The 10,384-nt window shown below is 40.1% G+C and overlaps 1 pseudogene; it reads right to left on the bottom strand.

Annotated features, from left to right (window-relative positions):
• Positions 1-7,864: 7,864 nt before the first annotated feature.
• On the bottom strand, positions 7,865-10,214 carry LOC101717012 (nibrin-like; annotated as a pseudogene).
• Between the last annotated feature and the right edge of the window lie 170 nt (positions 10,215-10,384).

Here is a 10,384-nt window from a genome sequence, read left to right as displayed (position 1 = left end):
CTGTATTTTCTGCGAAAATGACCATCTGGCAGGAGTTCCTACACATGACCACTAGGGGGCACAGGATTTCCAGTTCTCGAGGTTTGCTCCATAGCCAATTCCTGCGGCTTTGTAACATAAAAGGACAGTTTGTTTGTTTGTTTGTTTGTTTGTTTCCCCCCAGAAACAGGGAGAAAGCGCTTGAAATTCCCTGGATGCATCTAAGACATTTTCTACAACATTCATCTGTGAAATGCTGGCTGCAAGCAGCAGGCTTTCTGGCGGTTGGAGGAAGAACTGTGTTCTCAGTTCCCATCTCTCATTTCCACCGAGGGGAAAAGCGCGGCAGAATGCTGCACAAATGAGTTTTGTTCTAAGATTCCTAAGGAGAACATTCTTGTAGGCCACACGTGTCTAGCCAGGGCTCACGGTATAGTGGAAACAATGTGCTTTCGAATGGGATACCCAGGATTTATCTCCCATGCCCAGGCTTCCTGGTCAGTAGCGTGGGCTGGGGGCCTCTCCCAAGTCAGCCCTGGGGAGGCTCCAACGTGAACTCGGATGCGAGGCAGGGGAGGCGGGAGACCCTGTGGATGCGTGTGTCCTTTGGGTAGAACTCTGATTTCAGGAGGGGGATGGTGTAAGGTACTACATCCTACTCAGGCAGTGATGGCGTTGAAATTAAGAAGGGTAAATAAACGTGAATATGGGTCAAAAGTTAGGAGTGAGCAGGTCAGAATTGGAATACTTAACATTTAAACTAGCAGGCAAAAATTCAATGGAAAGTGGAAATGAAACAAAAAATGTGGTACTCTGAATAAATGTAGAACTAAGATGCTCACATAAGTCCTCCTAAAAAAACTCGTAAAAATTAAATATTACTTGCTGTGCAAGCACAAGGACCCGAGTTCGATCCCTGGTACAAAAAAAAATTAAATATTACTTAGCATCAGTATTTATGGGTTAAAATGTGGGGGTAGCCAGGCATGGTGGCCTACACCTGTAATCTCAGCGCTTCAGGAGGCTGAGGCAAGAGGATCCCAAGTATGACTCCAGCCTGGGCAACTTGATCATCTAGTGGGACCCTGGCTCAAAAAATGTATGCGTGGGAAGAAGCAGAATCACCCTGCTGCAGACAGGCAGGTCTGCCCATGCCCTACCGAGGTCCTGAGTCGCACAGAACACACCAAATCAGCCCGCTGCAGACAGGCAGGTCTGTGGACGCCCTACCGAGGTCCTGAGTCACACAGAACATGCCAAATAAGCCCAGTGCACACAGTAAGGTCTGTGCACACCCTACTGAGGTCCTGAGTCACGTGGAAGACACCGAATCACCCCGCTGCAGACAGGCAGCCACCTGGTTCCACACTACAAAGATGCAGAGGACACCAGACCACCACACCAAGGTACTGAGTCCTGCTGTTCCTGGCCCAGAGGTAGGGGCTTTTGAGCCGTTGTCCCACTGCTCCTGGTCCAGAGGAAGGGGCTTCCCAGTCACCATCCCTCCCGCTGCTCCCAGCCCAGAGGAAAGGGCTTTGGGGCCACCTTCTGTCCCACTGCTCCTGGCCCAGAGGAAGGGGATTCCAGGCCACCATCCCTCCCACCGCTCCTGGCCCAGAGGGAGGGGCTTCTGAGCCGCCATCCCACTGCTCCTGGTCCAGAGGAAGGGGCTTCCCGGCCACCATCCCTCCTGCTGCTCCCAGACCACAGGAAAGGGCTTTTGGCTCACCATCGCTACCGCTGCCCCCGGCCCCTATCCCACCTCACCCAGCTCAGAGGAGGTAATCCGTGCAGGTGCTAACAGCCCCCCACCCCAGTTGAAATGAGAAAACATGTAAATAAGTCTCAAAACCAGACTTCCAGATCACCTACAGCAAGCTCAAAGGGAAATGAGATGCAACACTCTGATACTCAACCATCTGGACCCACTGAACTGGAAACAAAAGGGGATGTGGAAAAAATGAAATCAGAAATAATTTCTCAGATAACAGGAGAAATTGTGCCCCTAGTGCAAGACATGATTAATAAATCTAGAGAGGAGCTCAGGAACATGATGGAATCCCAACATAAGAAACAAATGGAATCCATAAAACAGATGCAAATAGATTTCCAGGACATGAAAAACTCCATTGAAAGTCTACACAGCAGAATGAGCCAATGTGAGGACAGAATTTCAGATATAGAAGATAAGATTGCAATTAGTGACCAGAAAAAGAAAAATTGCTTTAAAATTGTAAGGGACCATGAGAAATCAATCCAGCAGCTGCTAGACGATGCAAAGAAGAGTAACATAAGACTGATTGGAGTCAATGAAGAAACAGGAGAGAGTGGAGATGACATAAAAAATCTCTTCCCAGAAATAATGGCAGAAAACTTCCCAGGCAGGGGAAAAGAGCTTGACATACAGATAAGTGAGGCATATAGGACTCCAAATAGCCTTGATCAAAAGAAATCTACACATAGGCATATAATTGTTAAGATTTCAGAAACACAACAGAAGAACAAAGTTCTCCAAGCAGTCAGAGAAAAGAAACAAATCACGTACAAAGGAAAGCCCATCAGAATCACAGCAGACGTCTCAACACAAATCATCAAGGCAAGAAGAGCTTGGAGTGACATGTTCCAAGCCCTAAAAGAAAACAGCCTCCAACCCAGATTGATGTACCCTGCAAAACTATCTTTCAAAATGGATGGAGAAATAAGATACTTTCATGACAAAGAGCACCTTAGGAACTTCATGAATACCAAACCGGCACTCCAAAGAATTTTACACAGTAGCCTAGGAACAGATATTGAGGATCACAACCCCAGGAAGCAAAGCAGAATGAACCCATCTGGCATGACAAGAAATTAAATGTAAAAGGGGAGAACCCAACAAAAAGAAAAAGTCATGGCAATGACAAGTCAATACGTTTCAGTTATAACCATCAATGTTAATGGTCTCAATTCACCAATCAAAAGAAATAGACTGGCAGAATGGGTCAAGAAGCAAAATCCAACAATATGCTCCATACAAGAAACACACTTCATTCAAAAGGAAACTCATAGACTGAAAGTTAAAGGGTGGAAAACAGTACTCCATGTGACAGGAACCCGAAAAAAAGCAGGAGTAGCTATCCTCTTTGCAGATCAAGTAGATTTCAAACCAACACTGATTAGGAGAGATGAAGTAGGACACTACATCCTTGTAAAGGAAACAATCCAAGAGGAACAGATGACAATCATAAATATCTATGCACCAAACACTAGTGCACCCAACTATATAAAACAAATACTAACAGACATGAAAAGTCATATATGCACTAATACAGTTGTAGTGGGGGACCTCAACACCCCACTGTCACAAAGAGATAGATCAACTAGACAAAAAATAAGTAATGAAATACTAGAACTCAATCGAACTCTTGAACAAATGAACTTAACAGATGTTTACAGAGTCTTCCACCCCACAAAATCAGAATACATATTCTTCTCAGCTGCACATGGGTCATTCTCCAAAATAGACCACATACTCACACATAGAACATGTTTAAGTAAGTGCAGAGGAATTGAAGTTATCCCCTGTATATTATCAGACCATAGTGCAATGAAATTGGAGATCCATAGCAAAAGAAACTCAAAAAATTTCATAAACACGTGGAAATTGAACAACACACTTCTGAATAACCAATGGGTCACAGAGGAAATTAAAGAAGAAATCAGACAGTTCTTTCAATTAAATGACAATGACAATACAACATATCGGAATCTATGGGACACAATGAAAGCAGTCTTACGAGGGAAATTCATAGCAGTGAATATGCATATTAGGAAAACAGAATGAGCCCAATTAAACAACCTGATGCTGAACCTCAAGCTTCTAGAAAAAGAAGAGCAGGACAACCCCAAAGCTCATACAAGGGAGGAAATTATAAAGATCAGAGGAGAAATCAATGCAATGGAGACTAAGAGAATGATACAAAAAATCAATGAAGCCAAGAATTGGTTCTTCAAAAGAATCAACAAAATTGACAAACCCTTAGCCAACCTTGTCAGAAAAAGGAAAGCAAAGGTCCAAATCCATGCAATTAGGAATGAAAAGGGTGAAATTACAACAGACCCAGCAGAAATCCACACAATCATCAATACCTACTACCAGAACCTATACGCCAATAAGATGGACAACACAGAAGAAATGGACAGATTCCTAGATGCACATGAATTAACAAAGTTGAACAAAGAAGACCTAAAAATTCTGAACAACCCAATATCAACCAGTGAAATTGAAAATGTAATTAAAAACTTAGCAACTAAGAAAAGCCCGAGCCCTGATGGCTTCACTGCTGAATTCTACAAGACATTTAGATAGGAACTGCTGCCACTACTGTTTAAACACTTCAGTGAAATTGAAACGAAAGCAATACTCCCAAATTCATTCCTGGAAGCAACCATCACCTTGATCCCCAAAGCAGCGAAAGACCCAACTGAAAAAGAGAACTATAGGCCAATCTCACTCATGAACATAGATGCAAAAATCCTTAATAAGATACTGGCAAAGAGAATGCAGAAGATCATCAAGAAGGTCATACACCCTGATCAAGTGGGATTCATCCCAGGGATGTAGGTATGGTTTAATATACGAAAATCAATCAATGTAATACACTATATCAATAGAGCCAAGGACAAAGACCATATGATTATCTCCATAGATGCAGAAAAAGCATTTGACAAAATCCAACATGCATTTATGATAAAAAAAAAACCCTACAAAAAATTGGAATAGATGGTCTCTACCTCAAACTGATAGAAGCCATCTATGAAAACCCAACAGCCAATATCATACTAAATGGTCAAAAACTAAAATCCTTCACACTCAAATCAGGAACAAGACAAGGATGTCCACTATCACCACTCTTGTTCAGTATAGTTCTGGAAACATTAGCCACAGCAATTAGACAACAGAAAGAAATAAAAGGAATAAAGATAGGAAATGAAGAAATCAAACTGTCTTTATTTGCAGATGACATGATACTCTATAGAGAAGACCCCAAGAACTCCACCAAAAGTCTTCTAGACTTAATAACCCAATTCAGTCAAGTAGCTGGTTACAAGGTCAACACACAAAAATCAATAGCTTTCCTCTACACCAATGACAGACTCACAGAGAGAGAAATAGGGCAAATAATTCCTTTCACAATAGCATCAAAAAACCTGAAATACCTAGGAATCATCCTAACGAAAGAAATCAAAGACCTCTTCTCTGAGAACTATGGCACTCTGAAAAGAGAGATTGAAGATGATATCAGAAAATGGACAGACATCCCCTGCTCCTGGGTAGGAAGGATTAATATAGTGAAAATGGCCATACTTGCAAAACTGCTATATAGATTTAATGTAATTCCAATTGTGATCCCAGCAGCATACTTCATAGACCTCGAGAAAACAATCCAAAAATTCATTTGGAGCAAGAAGAGACCCAGAATAGCAAAAGCAATTCTAGGTAACAGAGACATGGCAGGGGGTATCACAATCCCCAATGTGCAACTCTACTACAAAGCTACTGTGATAAAAACAGCATGGTACTGGCAAAGAAACAGACCTGAGGACCAGTGGAACAGATTAGAAGATGCAGAAACAACGCCAGATGCACTCAGCCATCTCATCTTTGATAAAGGAGCCAAACACCCTCACTGGAGGAAAGATAGCCTCTTTAATAAATGGTGCTGGAAAAATTGGGCTTCAACTTGCCAAAGATTAAAACTAGACCTGTATCTCTCACCATGCACTAAATTAAAATCAAAATGAATTAAAGATCTAAATACTAAAATAGAAACTCTGAACCAGTTGGAACAGAGGTTAGGTAGAACCCTTGAAGACATTGGTGTAGGAAAAAATTTTATGAACAAAACCTCAGTTGCCCGTGAACTAGCACAAGAAATCAACAAATGGGATCTCTTATTAAAAGGCTTCTGCACAGCAAGAGAAAGCACCAGCAGTGTGAAGAGACAACCCACAATGTGGGAAAAAGTCTTCACCTGCTCTTCCTCAGACAAAGGTCTACTATCTCGAATGTATAAAGAACTTAAAAAGATCAGACCTCCCAAATTTCAAGACTCAATCCAAAAATGGGCATCTGAAATGAACAGACATTTCTCAGACAAAGAAGTAGAAATAGCAAATAAATACAAGAAAAAATGTTCAACATCACTGGTCATTTGAGAGATGCAAATGAAAACAATGCTGAGATTCCACCTCACTCCACAAAGAATGGCTGCTATCACTCAATCAACCAATAACAAATGCTGGTGGGGCTTTGGGGAAAGAGGAACCCTGCTCCACTGCTGGTGGGAGTGTAGACTGGTGCAACCACTGTGGAAATCAGTATGGAGATACCTCAAAGAACTAGGACTGGAAGTCCCATTTGACCCCACTATTCCACTGCTGGGGATCTTCCCCAAAGAATTAAAAGAATCATACCACAGTGACATATGTGTGCCCATGTTCATAGCAGTGTAGTTTGTAATAGCTAAAACTTGGAAACAGCCCAAATGCCCATCAACTGGAGACTGGATAAAGAAAATGTGGTTTTCTTATAAAATGGAGTACTACTCAGCCACAAAAAATGAGAAATTAGAGACATTTATAGCTAAGTGGATGCACATTGAGGCAATACTCTTAAGTGAAATAAATAGGACACACATGTGTAAATACCAAATAGTTTCTCTGGTGTGAGAAACTGAAAGTGTAAATAAGGACTAAAATGTATAATAGGTAATGTGAAATAGGAAGAAAAGGGACAAAGGGGAAGGAAGTGGGAGGGCTAGGGGAAAGGATAGAAGGGAATGAGATTAATATGAGAAAATGGAAAAATAGGAACAAAATCTTTGTAAATAGGGAGGACTGGAGGGGTTGAAGGGAGGTCTGGGCAAGAGTGAAAAATAAGAACCAAGAGAGACTCTGTAAAGGTGCAAATTTCCAATGATGAATGTCATTATATTGTATACCTAAAATGTACCAATGATTAGAATGAATAATCGAAAATGTAAAATAGGAAGAAAAGGTCCAAAGGGGTAGGGGTAGTGGGAGGGGCAGGGGAAAGGAAAGAAGGGAAAGGAAAAATGCTGAGAAATGGAAAAAATGGAAATAAAGTCTTTGTATATACGGAAGGGTGGAGGGGCTGAAGGGAGGGCTAGGAATGGGGAAAAAATAAGAACCAAGATGCATTATGTAAAGGTACAATTCCCAATGAGAGATGTAATTGTGTTGTATACCTACAATGTACCAATAAAAGAATTTAATACAAAAAAAAATGTATGCATGGGAGTGAAATCTAAATCAAGTAATGTTTATAAAATCAATAGAAAAATAAAGGAATAACAGCAAATTCTTCAATGGTGACTATCCAAGAAACTGCTTTGAGAGTTTTATGTGTTTAGGCTTATGTCTTCTTTATTTTGTATCCTTTGAGTTTCAGAAGTTGGTACTACTGTTAGCCCCGTTTTGCAGATGAGGAAATGAAAGCACTTACCCACGTTCTCTCTTATGGGTGGAATTATGTCCCTCTAAAGATGATGTCGAAATCCTTTCCCACTGTCCCTCAGAATGTGCCCTTATGTAGGGATAGGCTTGCTGAAGGTGGAGTTAGTTGGGATGAGATCATGCTGCAGGAAGGGGAACAGGCTTCCTGTCCTAAGACTGGCGTCCTTAGAAGAAGACAGACCCAGGAGGAAGGTTACGTGAAGATGGAAGCAGAGATTGGGAAGATACATTTACAAACCAAGGAAAATCAATGATCACCTAGGATTGAAACCCGGCAGGTGCTTGAGGAATGTTTGGCAAATGAATATGGAAGGACACAGAGTGAGAATTAAGTGAGACTTAGTCAGATGATGGTCACTTTTTTTTTTCGAGTTTTGTGCATTTTATTTAACAAATTTGGGCCACAAAAACTTAAATCTCTTCCATATACTGTTTTCATGTATCTTGGCTTGAAGTAAATGCTTGCTAGGAAGCTTGTTTTCCTAATTTCATAATTTCCTGGGGTCTTTTTTGGTACCAGGGATTGAACTCTGGACCTTGTGCTTGTGAGGGAGGCAGCGGCTCATAATTTCTTTTTAAAGTTCTCAATTATCTTCTCCTTTTAACATTAGGATTATACCTAAGAGATCATCAGGAAGAGACTCTTCTTTTGAATGTTGCTTTTGTACCTCCATTTCCTGTCTCAACCAGTCTTCTAATTCTGCGTTCTTTCGAGCATGGTGAGCTATTAGATCTGATCCTCCAATGATGTGTGGAAGTTTACCTGCTCCAGGAAATGTGACCTTTTTTAATTTCCTGAAATTCTTTAGTTGATGACCATGATCATTATTTATCCCACACAGATTTCTGTAAGTGGAGTTATTAACCACCAGTGATCTAAATTCAGTCATTAGCAACTTTTTTGGAAGCATCTCACTGCTGTCCTGGAGTTCATCATTATTAGATATTTCTTTAGGTGACCACAGTGATTCTTTCTTGAGCTCACATTTTTTCTCAACTTCACTTTCTTGAGGTATTTTGTCACTTTCTGGTATTATTTTATCATCAAAATTGTTATTTGTTTCTATACCTAATCTTGGCTTTTTTCTAATGTTGACATCTTCTCTTGTTTTTCAACTTTCAGTTCAATTTCTAACTTTGGTCTTGGGTTCTTGAATAACTGCTGCAATAGTTCATCTTCTATGGCCAGATCAATTTCTTTTCTTTTTTTTTTGATCTTAGACTTTCTGTACAAACAGATTTACTGTCAGAGTTTTTCACACTGGATTTTAAATCTTCATCATCTGTAAATAAGTTTTCTGATTTTGTGTCCATAGGTTCATTCTGAGATCGATTTTGCTCTTTGTTTTTCCATAGTGAGGTTATAGCAGGTTGTGTTTGTTCTAAAAGAGGACAAGACATTTCTATTCTTGCTGATTTGGATGAAGACATTTCTTGGTTTTCTTCATCCCTTTCCCTTTTTTTGGGAGATGGCTGAAAGTAATTTCTAACAGTATTTGTCTGTTGCTGCTGAGAAGCGCGATCTCTACTTTTATTTACACTTGGGAATTTAGTAGGTAAAAGCTGATAGTTTTGGACATTTGCCCTAACCAGAGTATTTGATGCTATGTTACTATTGGAGCTTGTTTTGGGGGCTTCTTTTATAATGGGTATTTCTTGTGAAGATGATCCACATTTTTGTTCCATTTTGGAGGTTTTTATTTCTTTTGGCCTTTCACTCACATACATGTATGTGCCTGGTCCAATTCTGTGTCAGCTACATACGTTGCCATGTTCTCAGGAGCACTTGACATGAGTTTTTCACTGACTGACCAGTCTTGTGAAAGGCTTGGGCCTGGAGTCTTTGTTTTTAATCCTGTGCTTGGCTGGCCCTGAGGATCACAATAATTCTCTGTAGTCATGAAAATAACTGCCAATCCAATTTCTGCTTCAGGAATAGGTCTAAGACCCTGCCTTTGGAGTATATCCATAATTGAGTGAACCTTTCTTTTCTGGGAGTTGGGAATTAAGATCTGTGTATTTGTTATTTCTATGTCAACAATACAAGTTCCAGGAGCTGAAAAAAAACCTATCTTCTTCTTCATTTTCTTCGGTTATCAACCTAGCTTCTCCACCTCCAAAAACAACTGCTGAACTTAATTTCTAATGCTGTTTGGCATTTAAAAATACAAAGGTTTTCCCTTTGAAGATTTTGTTTTCTTTCCTGTGGTCCTGACAGATCAATATTTTTACTTCCAATGGCTGGTTCATCAACAGGTGGGTAAAAACTTTCAATTTGTGCAGGCTGTTTTTTGGACTGAATTGCTTTAACAAATTCAGTAAAATATTCTGGCTTTATAATTGGATGTTCACAAATGAGTGCACATATTGTTTTAATGGTACCTTTAACTGATACCATAACAAGGTGAGTATATTCTTCTGTCCCGTTGTTTACTGTAAGTACTCCAAGTTGTAATATAGCTTGATTTAAAGCAGTTTTCCCAGAGACATCTAAAGAGGAGGAGCACACAACCAAAGGTTTATATTCTACTCTAAATTTACTTTCTTTTTGGGGGGATACTGGGGATCAAACGTGGGACCTTGCACTTGTGAGGCAGGCACTGGAACCACTGAGCTATATCCTGGCCCCTGAATTTACTTTCAAACACTCCAAAGGTAACTCTATCCCCTATCTTCAAAGTTGGAGAAAGGCCATTCTGCATATTTTCCTCATTAACAAAGGTACCATACTTAGAATTATCTTTTATTGTTAAAGTAGTAATTTCACCTTTTTGCTGCTTTTCCTCTTTAAATCATGAATGTGACATCGTAAATACTAGTCCAACAAGAATAAGTCTTGGTTAGAGTTTCTGTCTTAGAGTAAAGTTTACTTTCTGTGTAGAAATTT

This window comes from Heterocephalus glaber, unplaced genomic scaffold (assembly GCF_053883595.1).
Source record: "Heterocephalus glaber isolate CG9 unplaced genomic scaffold, H.glaber_assembly_v1.0 deba00000347, whole genome shotgun sequence".
Taxonomy (NCBI): Eukaryota; Metazoa; Chordata; class Mammalia; order Rodentia; family Bathyergidae; genus Heterocephalus; species Heterocephalus glaber.
The sequence above is the reverse complement of the archived record's forward strand: the minus strand, read 5'-3'. Positions and strand labels throughout refer to the sequence as shown.